Below are 9,389 nucleotides of genomic sequence, written 5' to 3' on the forward strand. Positions count from 1 at the left end.
GTGCTATGTTTTGGTCGAAAAGTTAAATAAATGATGTCAGAATGGGTAACAGGACTACATATTTAGCTGATATAAAGCTGTCACTTAGTGGGGACTAGTTAGTTTGCTATGGGTGAAGCTTATATGATTTAATGATTTCAATTTTAATTCAAATGTGCTTTATTGCCATGACAAACACTGCACTTTTTTGCTAAAGCATTTACAGCATAGCTGCTTACAATGAATTTACATGTGCAAAATAAGTAAAATAAAGTCAATAACAATAGTGCAAATGGGTCATTGATGAATAAGGTTTTTAAAAGTGTAAAAAACACCTAATGGAGATATAATTAATTTTGAAGTTTTATTAAGTGTTAACAGTGATATTATGTGGTTTTTATAATCAATTAACACTGCTTTTGTCATTTTTTTACAAGATGAACAAAATTTGTCACCAAAAAAGTCATTCGGTTTAACCAAAATTTTAGTTTTACCGAATGACACTTTTGGTTATACTGAATGACAATATTTTCAAACAATGCTAACAGGCTAGTAGTTAGCTAGCTAGCAAAAGGACAATCCAACATTTCATATTTAGTACAAGTTTTTAAAATATTACAACATTCTCCATGTTTTATAGCGGTTGTACCGAATGACCTGATGTTTCGGGACATGTGTATGAGCAAGTGAAAACATACATTTTTCAAATAGTTAAGAGAGAGTTAGATACTTTGCTTCACGACCATGTGGTCCTTTGCAGGTGTCTGAATGAAGTCACATCCTGTCACATGACATTGACTGCATGACTTGATCCAAAATGGTCCCTTTATATTGGTTACTCCGAATGACATCAATGAAATTCATATTTCCGGACATTCTTTCTCATAACAAAGCAACGACTTCTACACATAATTTTAATACTATTATGCACTTTGTTGATATATGATGTTATAAAATCATGCCAGAATAAAAAATATATACATTTATTACATTTTAAGATATTTTAATCACAAATTAAATGGCTGTACTGGCCTTTGGACGGTTAAACCAAATGACCTTTTGACACTTCAAAATCTTTAAAATACCTTTATATGTAGCAAAATATAATTAAAACCTTTTGGATTCAATAAAAGAGATCTAGTTGTACTACCTTACATACTTTGGATGTCATATCTTTGTTTTTTTTTATTATTTAGGCCTTTGGACAAAAAAATAACCGTCACATCATTGACCCAAATAAAGAAGTAATATACACTAGCGTTCAAAAGTTTGGGGTCTGTAAGATGTTTTTATGATTTTAAAAGAAACGTCACTTGTGCTGCATTTATTTGATCAAAAATAAAGTAAAAACAGTAATATTGTGAAATATTATTATAATTTAAAAGAACTGTTTTCTATTTGAATACATTTTAAAATGTAATTTATTCCTGTGATCAAAGCTGAATTTTCAGCGTCATTACTCCAGTCTTTAGTGTCACATGATCCTTCAGAAATCATTCACATATGCGGATTTTGAAACATTTCTTCTTATTATTCTTATCAATATCTTTGTGGAAACCATGAGCCGTGAGTTTTTTTTTTTGTTTGTTTGTTTGTTTTTTGATGAATAGAAAGTTCAAAAGAACAGCATTTATTTCAAACCAAAGTCTTTTGTAACATTTTAAATGTCTTTACTGTCACTTTTGATCAGTTAAATGCGTCCCTGCTGAATAAAAGTATTCATTTCTTTTAAAAAAAAAATCTTACTGACCCCTAACCTTTGTACGTTTATATTTTTAATTAATTTTATGTCAAACATTGAAATATTTTCTAAGTATAATATCACTTAAACTTGCATTACATGCTTACTTTCATACCAAAATATTCAAAAGGGGTTAATAGTAGGTAGGTAGTTTAGACTAGAGTAATTAGTTTATCCAATCGACTGCACTTACTTTAATCTGTCAGCAGAGGTCGCTATACAATCAGCCCATCTGCGCGCTCACGGCGAATTCTGTCAGAACTTGGGTGGGTTTTTGCTGGACAAGAGAAAAGAAAAAAGAGATAAACTTTGTATAATATTATAATCTACTAAACCTACTAAAAAAACCCTACAAACATGGATCGTTACATACACAAGCAACATATCAGACAAGACATATGAGACATAAATCCAAAATAAATATTAGTCATGTTCGCTGCTTTCTCTCTCTCTCTCTCTCTCTCTCTCTCTCTCTCTCTCTCTCTCTCACACACACACACAAACACAACTTCCCATTTCACTTTAACTGCACACGCACACACCAAATTAATGGGAACTGATAGGACTGCACAAGTTAAAAACGACCCCAAGTAAACAAACAACTGCAGCAGAAGAAACAGAATTATCCGGAGAAAGACAGAACGAGCGAGAGAGAGATGGATGGCTAACTGAAGTGGCCAGCAGCAAACGCGCAAAAATGATTAATACGGGTAGAAATAATTGCATTTCATTAAGATTGATGAGACACCATTTAACCTCTTCTCTCTCTCCCTCTCTCCCTCCAGCGTTCATCCTCCACCACTCTGAGCTCCTCACTATAGCAACGACAGACAGTGATGGAGTGTCTGTTATCCTAACAGCCAATCAAAAGCTCTGTTACAGACACACACACTAACAGACTACTGGGGTTATTTCTCTTGGCCAATGAGATGTCAGAATTCAATCACCACCGAATGACAGAGAGCGAGACGATTACAATAATCCATTTGTATTAACAGTCATTCAGTATCATGTTATCACTTTTCATAATGTTATGATTACTTGGAGGTGAATCAGGGATATGACTAAACGGATTTGAATAGTTTTGAAAATGTATTGGCTGATAGATAGATAGATAGATAGATAGATAGATAGATAGATATCTTAGTAAAATACTGAAGCCTCATACTGAGTTTTTTTATTTATTTTACACGTGAAATATGAAATGAAACAATGCAATGCTTGCACCTCTGCACAACAGTAAATTCAAGTGAACTTAAAACAATCTTCACATAAACCCATTATAATAAATGTCATATTTAGCCTACTTGTGGCCTTCCTGTCTAACAGGTAGTAAATATACAGAAATTCTCAAAGATGTCAAACACTTTACAGTCTTCACTGCATAAATGATAACTTAAATGTAGATTAATCCTTATTAAAGCTACCATTTTCTCTTTTACCTTTGTTCTTTGAATAACATTAATGACAGACATCACCACAACTGGTTTATTAGGCTGCTGTCACTTTAAGAGCCGCTGCTGTCGATCATGACGCGCATCTCATTGTCTCACAACTCTTTAAGGTCTTTTAAGACTTTATTTTACTCATTTAAGACTGCTCTTATGAGGATATTTAACAAAACGGTCATTTTGGCATAATTCTGTGTGTTGTTGTCAGTGATGGAGGGTAACGCATTACAAGTGACGGGAGTTATCAGATTAACTTACTTTTTTTCCAATACGCGTGTACTGTACGCGCACCGCCGGATTACGCGCAGGTCGCACATGCGCATTTAATTTTTATCCACAAGGTGGCAACCATGCCCTGGGGGCGTCAATTCACAGGGTAGTCGAAGAAAACCTGCATAACCAGAACAGATCGGAACGCATGCAAGCAAAGAACTTATACCAGAGATCGTATTGAGTACCTCAGAGATGACGTGTATTTGTATGCAAAACCCGGAAGCGAGTTAACATTTTAGGACTTCCGGTTCCATCGCACCGAAGTCAGTGGGTTTTTGAATGGGTTTTTGCTAAATCGCCTGAAATAAGGTCTGTGGTTAACAAAGCCTCTAAATATTTTCACGTTTTGATCTATGACATAAAACACACCAGTTATAACCCGCTTGTGATTTTTTTTAAACCTTTATTGTGTCTTAAAAGCGGCGGTTGCTAACAAATTGCTAAAAGGGACTACTTCCTTTGGCGGGGACTTTAGACGTCATCATGACAAACTGGAAATTTGGACAGAATTTCTCATGAAAAAGTGGATAAGTATTCATACACAGCACAGATCATAATCAGCGAACATGTTTTTAAATAAAGTTGTTTTTTAAATAAAGTTTGAGGAAGCTTGGTGGTGGTGACGTTGATCCGCGACCATGGTGTGCTGTAGTCCGTTTATAGCCTACTGTTAGCTGCCGACTTTATTTAGGCTTTAAAATGTATAAATGTTGTGTTAACTTGTAAAGATTGTCTTGATAGACAAAACGTGTAAGTGTCATAACCCTTTGTTAAACACAGAGCTTATTTTTTGTGATTTTCCAAAAGTCTGTGGGATATGCATAGGCTTTCGATCGAGGGAACTCGTGCGCCGCTAACTTCCAGGTTGGCCTACAAAAACACGTCATCTCTGAGGTACTCTATTATTATAGGGAGATAAGAGGGTCTGTATCTCTTACCATTGGGAAAAGCGTAATGTCTAACTTAATCACGTGCAGCACCTCTCAGCCTATCGTGTCGCCGTTTAAAACTCCTCCCTGCATACCGCCAGTTAGCATTAGCCGTTACGCTTCTTTGGCTAAAAGTTACATGCTTGCCTTCCAGTGGCTTTGCTTATACTGACAAGAAGTGAAACTCAATAGAACGTTCCATTGCAACACCAGCGCCCAGCAGCAGTCCTACGCTTCTGCTTCTGACACTAGTTTCTATGGCAATATCAGCTGCTTTGTTAAAAAAAGAAAAAACGTACATTAAAGTTAAAATCCAACCTTAATGATGACAACACAGAATAAAATACAATCACTAGTGATCATCAAATCCTTTTAACAGTTTATTTTTGTTTAAGTCTTCCACTTTTTTTCACAAAACCTTTGCTCTCCAGAAACCCAGTCCCAGTTAGTTTGGGTTAAAATCCTTTGAAGTTCAAGTATTAGCATTATAAACACCGAATTAATACCAACATATGAAATTAAATTAAGGACATGCATCAGAAAAATTGTGAATGTTGGACAATATAACAGCTTGACAGTAAACTGTTTTCGCAGTGTTGTCTTATATTAATGTCCGTTAAAGCAAGACTATGTAAACAAAAAAACACAGCCACTGTGTCCAAAAGTGGGAATTATGGGATAACAGACAAGCAATGCATCATGTTCTGTAAGATCATTATGTTTGTAGCGTGATCCAGGGGATTAAAACGTAGAATATATTTCAGACCTAGTGGAGTAATTTACTATTAACATTACTAGGTCTGAAATATATATTGTAGGCCAACGTTTTAATCCCCTGGATCACGCTACAAACATGATGAACTTAACTTTATTAATTTACTATTAATAGTAAATATGTAAAGTTGCATAAAATGGAAATACTCAATAAAGCAGACTAACTACGTTACCTCAGATGTGTAATGGTTGGGATTCCACAACTGATAACATAACACATATATAGGCTAAAACAATACAACATTTACCGTAGGTGTCATAAAATTGATTGAATTTGAGAAATTTTCTATTGCGTTTCTGATTTGGCTGTGAGATTTGCTGATTTTGGGTCCGTAAGATGTGATGGACTCTATTGTCCAGTTGGCATTTTCACCCCAAAATGGCTGCCGCGCTACCGAAGCGACTCCTCGTGGCTGTTACCCAAAACGCATCAGAGTTTCGCCTCTTGGGTTCTATACTCTTTGATGCAAGCTACAGCGACAGTGGAAGCCTATATAAACGAGAGATTGTGCGAAGAGGAAAGTACCACTCTAGCATGAAAGAATACAAATATATTTACATGGGTTGTAACTTGTTGCAGGATATTGCTCAAAACTGCACATGCGTCGAACGCTTGTGTATGCGTACGAGTCAAGTGAAGTATACTTTGCAAGGCTGCGCTTTCGACTGTGCGCATACACTAGCGCACGCGTAAAGAAAAAAAGTATATCCAGGGCTTTATTCATTTCACTTTTGTGTGAAAGGGCCTTCACATTTGCCAAAAATAGAACTTTTTAAAAACAAACAAACAAACAGCCCAGCCCAGATGAGAAAAAGTAAAACAAAAGTAACGTAACACATTACTTTCCTTAAAAAGTAACGCAATTATAAGTAATGCAATTAGTTACTTAGGGAGTAACACAATATTGTAGCGTGTTCTCGTTTGTCTTGTGGCGCTTGAATGGTTTAAAAGCATTTGTGTGAATAAGAGCATGATCATATAATGTAATGCTAGCCAAATTATGACGGGAAAAAACGGATGCTGCGTTAATTGCGTTAAATATTTTTAACACAATTAAATTGAAAAAAATGAATTGCATGCGTTAATGCGCTTATTTTGACAGCACTAATATATATATAGAGAGAGGGTTTGGGTTAATCTGATAATTATAATTAGTTTATGTAAAAACAGCAGAAGTGTGTGTATGTGTTTTACAAATAACCGGAGACAGAAATCAGAGATATCTGAGTAAATTCGTTCACCTTCACTACTCCTGTGCAAATCAAACACACACACAGAGACTTTATAGCAGATTAGAAAGGAAGAGCAATGTGGAAACGCAACGTGGCCAAGGTTATTAAAAAAAGGATGTAGCAAAGCAAGATGGCGAGTGCATGGCCCGGGGCATTATGGGAGATAAATGGTTGACCCGGGCGGTGTCAGGCCTGGATTGATGCTACTATCAGCAGTGTGTTCTCCCAACGATTTCACTCTCGCTGATAGAGTGTGTTATCTAGTTACTAGCATGAGGGCTTCGGCCCGCGGGCAAACGCAAGGTCAATCTCCGAGGACAATCTTTGTTGGACTAAATGAGAAAAAGAGCAGAGCCCAAAAAAAGAGAAAAGAGGAGAAGGAGGGAGAGGAATCAAAAGGCAGCTGTGAGGTCTACGTGATAAGATAAGCCAAATTACTCTCTTTAGCAGGATGAGCCGCGGGCGGCGGAGGGAACACAACTGCAGGGAAAGTTAAGCAGAGCACATCTCACCTGAGAAACACTCTTTACCTGGAAGACACACACACACGGACTGATGTTTATTCACGCAGACGCTGAATATATGTGCTCCTGAAACGCACATGAATGATGTCTGTCTCCTGACTCTCTCTGCATGGTGGAAAATCATTCACACTGATAAAGTCATCTTATACAACACTGGGGAAATTGTCAGGGGGAAAAAAAAACATTTAAAAAAAACTTTTTTTTTTCCCACTATGAAAGCATAACAGCGAAACAGTTTCCCCAAGAACGAATATTCTGTTATCATTTATTATGACTATATATTGAAGCCCAGATCCTAATTCACTTGCATTATATGGAGGAGAGCAGCTTGGACATTCTACTAAACATCTCCTTTTGTGTTCCTCAGAAGAAAGTCAGTCATACAGGTGTGGAACAACGTAATGGAGTAAATGATGACAGATTCTAATATTTGGGTGAACTATTCCTGAAGTCCAAAAGTCTGAGACTGCAAGGAAAATGCTTCAATCAATTTTGCATGTATTTTATATATATATATATATATATATATTAGTGCTGTCAAATCGACTAATCGCGATTAATCACATCTAATAAAAGTCTGTAAATATATAATATATGTATTTGTGTATATAGAGTATAGTATATATACACATATTCACATACATACATAAACACAGACATATATATATATATATATATATATATATACACACAAAAACTTGTTAGATGCGATTAATCATGACTAATCAATTTGACAGCACTAATATATATACACATATATATACACACAGACATATATATACACAAACTTGTTAGATGTGATCAATCGCGATTCATCGATTTGACAGCACTAACACATATATACACAAACGTGTTAGATGCGATTAATTGCGATTAATCGATTTGACAGCACTATATATACATACACACAGACATATATATATATACAAACTTGTTAGATGCAATTAATTGCGATTAATCAATTTGACAGCGCTATATATACATGCATACAGACATATATACACAAACTTGTGTGTATATGTCTATATACACTAACATATATACACTAACATATATATCTCTTATAAGCAGTGTTATTTTAGTATAGTTGATATACTATTATAATTTTTGTTTATATTTTTTATATTTTATTTTTATATTTTCTGTTTGTAATTAAATTTTGTGCATTTGTCTTTTTTTTTTTAAAATATTTATATATAGTTTTTATTTATTTGCTCTAGTTTATTTAGTTGTAATTATTTTAGTAGTTTAAGGTAAACTAAACGAAAACGAGAAATGCTGCCTTGGTAACTAGCTGAAAATGAAATACTTTTTAAATATTTAATGTAATTTTATTTCAAGGTTTTTCCTTGATATTATTACAATTTACAAATTATTATGCTTATAATCAGTGATAATTACCCTGATGATTACTCCAGGGTGATTTTGTTCCAAAGAGCATCTTGAGCTTCAGTGTCCGTCTGTACAAAGTTTTCCCACAATATTAAAATATTCTGTTTATTACCCGGTTTAAATAACATTTTGAGTTCCTGATTTGGTCTCAGACTTTTGGACCGAACTGTTTGTATGTCCTCACAGCTCGAGCTGCTCTCCTCCACCACTAGATGGCAGTGCTGACTATGGCGCAAACCAAGAAATGCCCAACCTCTGAACTCTGAGTCTGGAGTCAAGTCAGAATATGGCTGCGTCCCAGTTCACACAACTGGTTCTAAATAATAAATAAAATTAATTATCTTAAAAAAAATTAGGATTAGTGCATCACAGATCAGAGCACTAGGAAAAGTATGCCAAAGATGCCCTGATTATATAACTTACACTTTCCAGCAGATTATCATGCATGCTGCTTTTTGGACTAATATTGCCCACAATCCCTTGTGCTACAGAAGAGGTAGTTTGTGAGTACTCACGTTTGACATTTTAAGGTCTTTAGACAAACGCAGAGCCAATTCAACCACAGGAATGTTGAAATGTATGAAGTTATAATGGTTTTATTGTGTTCCTGTAGTTCAACCAGCTTTAGTACTGTCATTTTTTGCACATAAGTACTATAAAATGTATAGTTCAAGTGAACTGTAAGGTGCTTTTGATAAAAGTGTCTGTCAAATGCATGAATGTAAATAAGCTTAGCAAGATAGTCAATGTTTACAAGTAAAAGCGATCTGCGATATCAAGATAAACTTTTAAGATGTTATATTATGTCCCAATTACACCATATTGACTTAATTATGTACTTTTTAATTCATATTTAGTATTTATTTTCACCCCCATCAGCAGCGTATTGGGATGCAGCTGTTTCATACAAACTCTCATACTGCAGTCTTGCCATCTGCACCGTCCTGTTTGTCTTTCCTGGATAATATTACAGTTCATTTGACTTCCTGTGATCCCATGATCCATCGCGATCATCTGAATAAAGTTTATTAGTTCCTCATAAGACAGGCAGCCGTTCCACTTTAAAAGCTCAACAAGGCCTCGCTGAGAAAAA

This window comes from Ctenopharyngodon idella, chromosome 20 (assembly GCF_019924925.1).
Source record: "Ctenopharyngodon idella isolate HZGC_01 chromosome 20, HZGC01, whole genome shotgun sequence".
In the NCBI taxonomy this organism is placed as follows: Eukaryota; Metazoa; Chordata; class Actinopteri; order Cypriniformes; family Xenocyprididae; genus Ctenopharyngodon; species Ctenopharyngodon idella.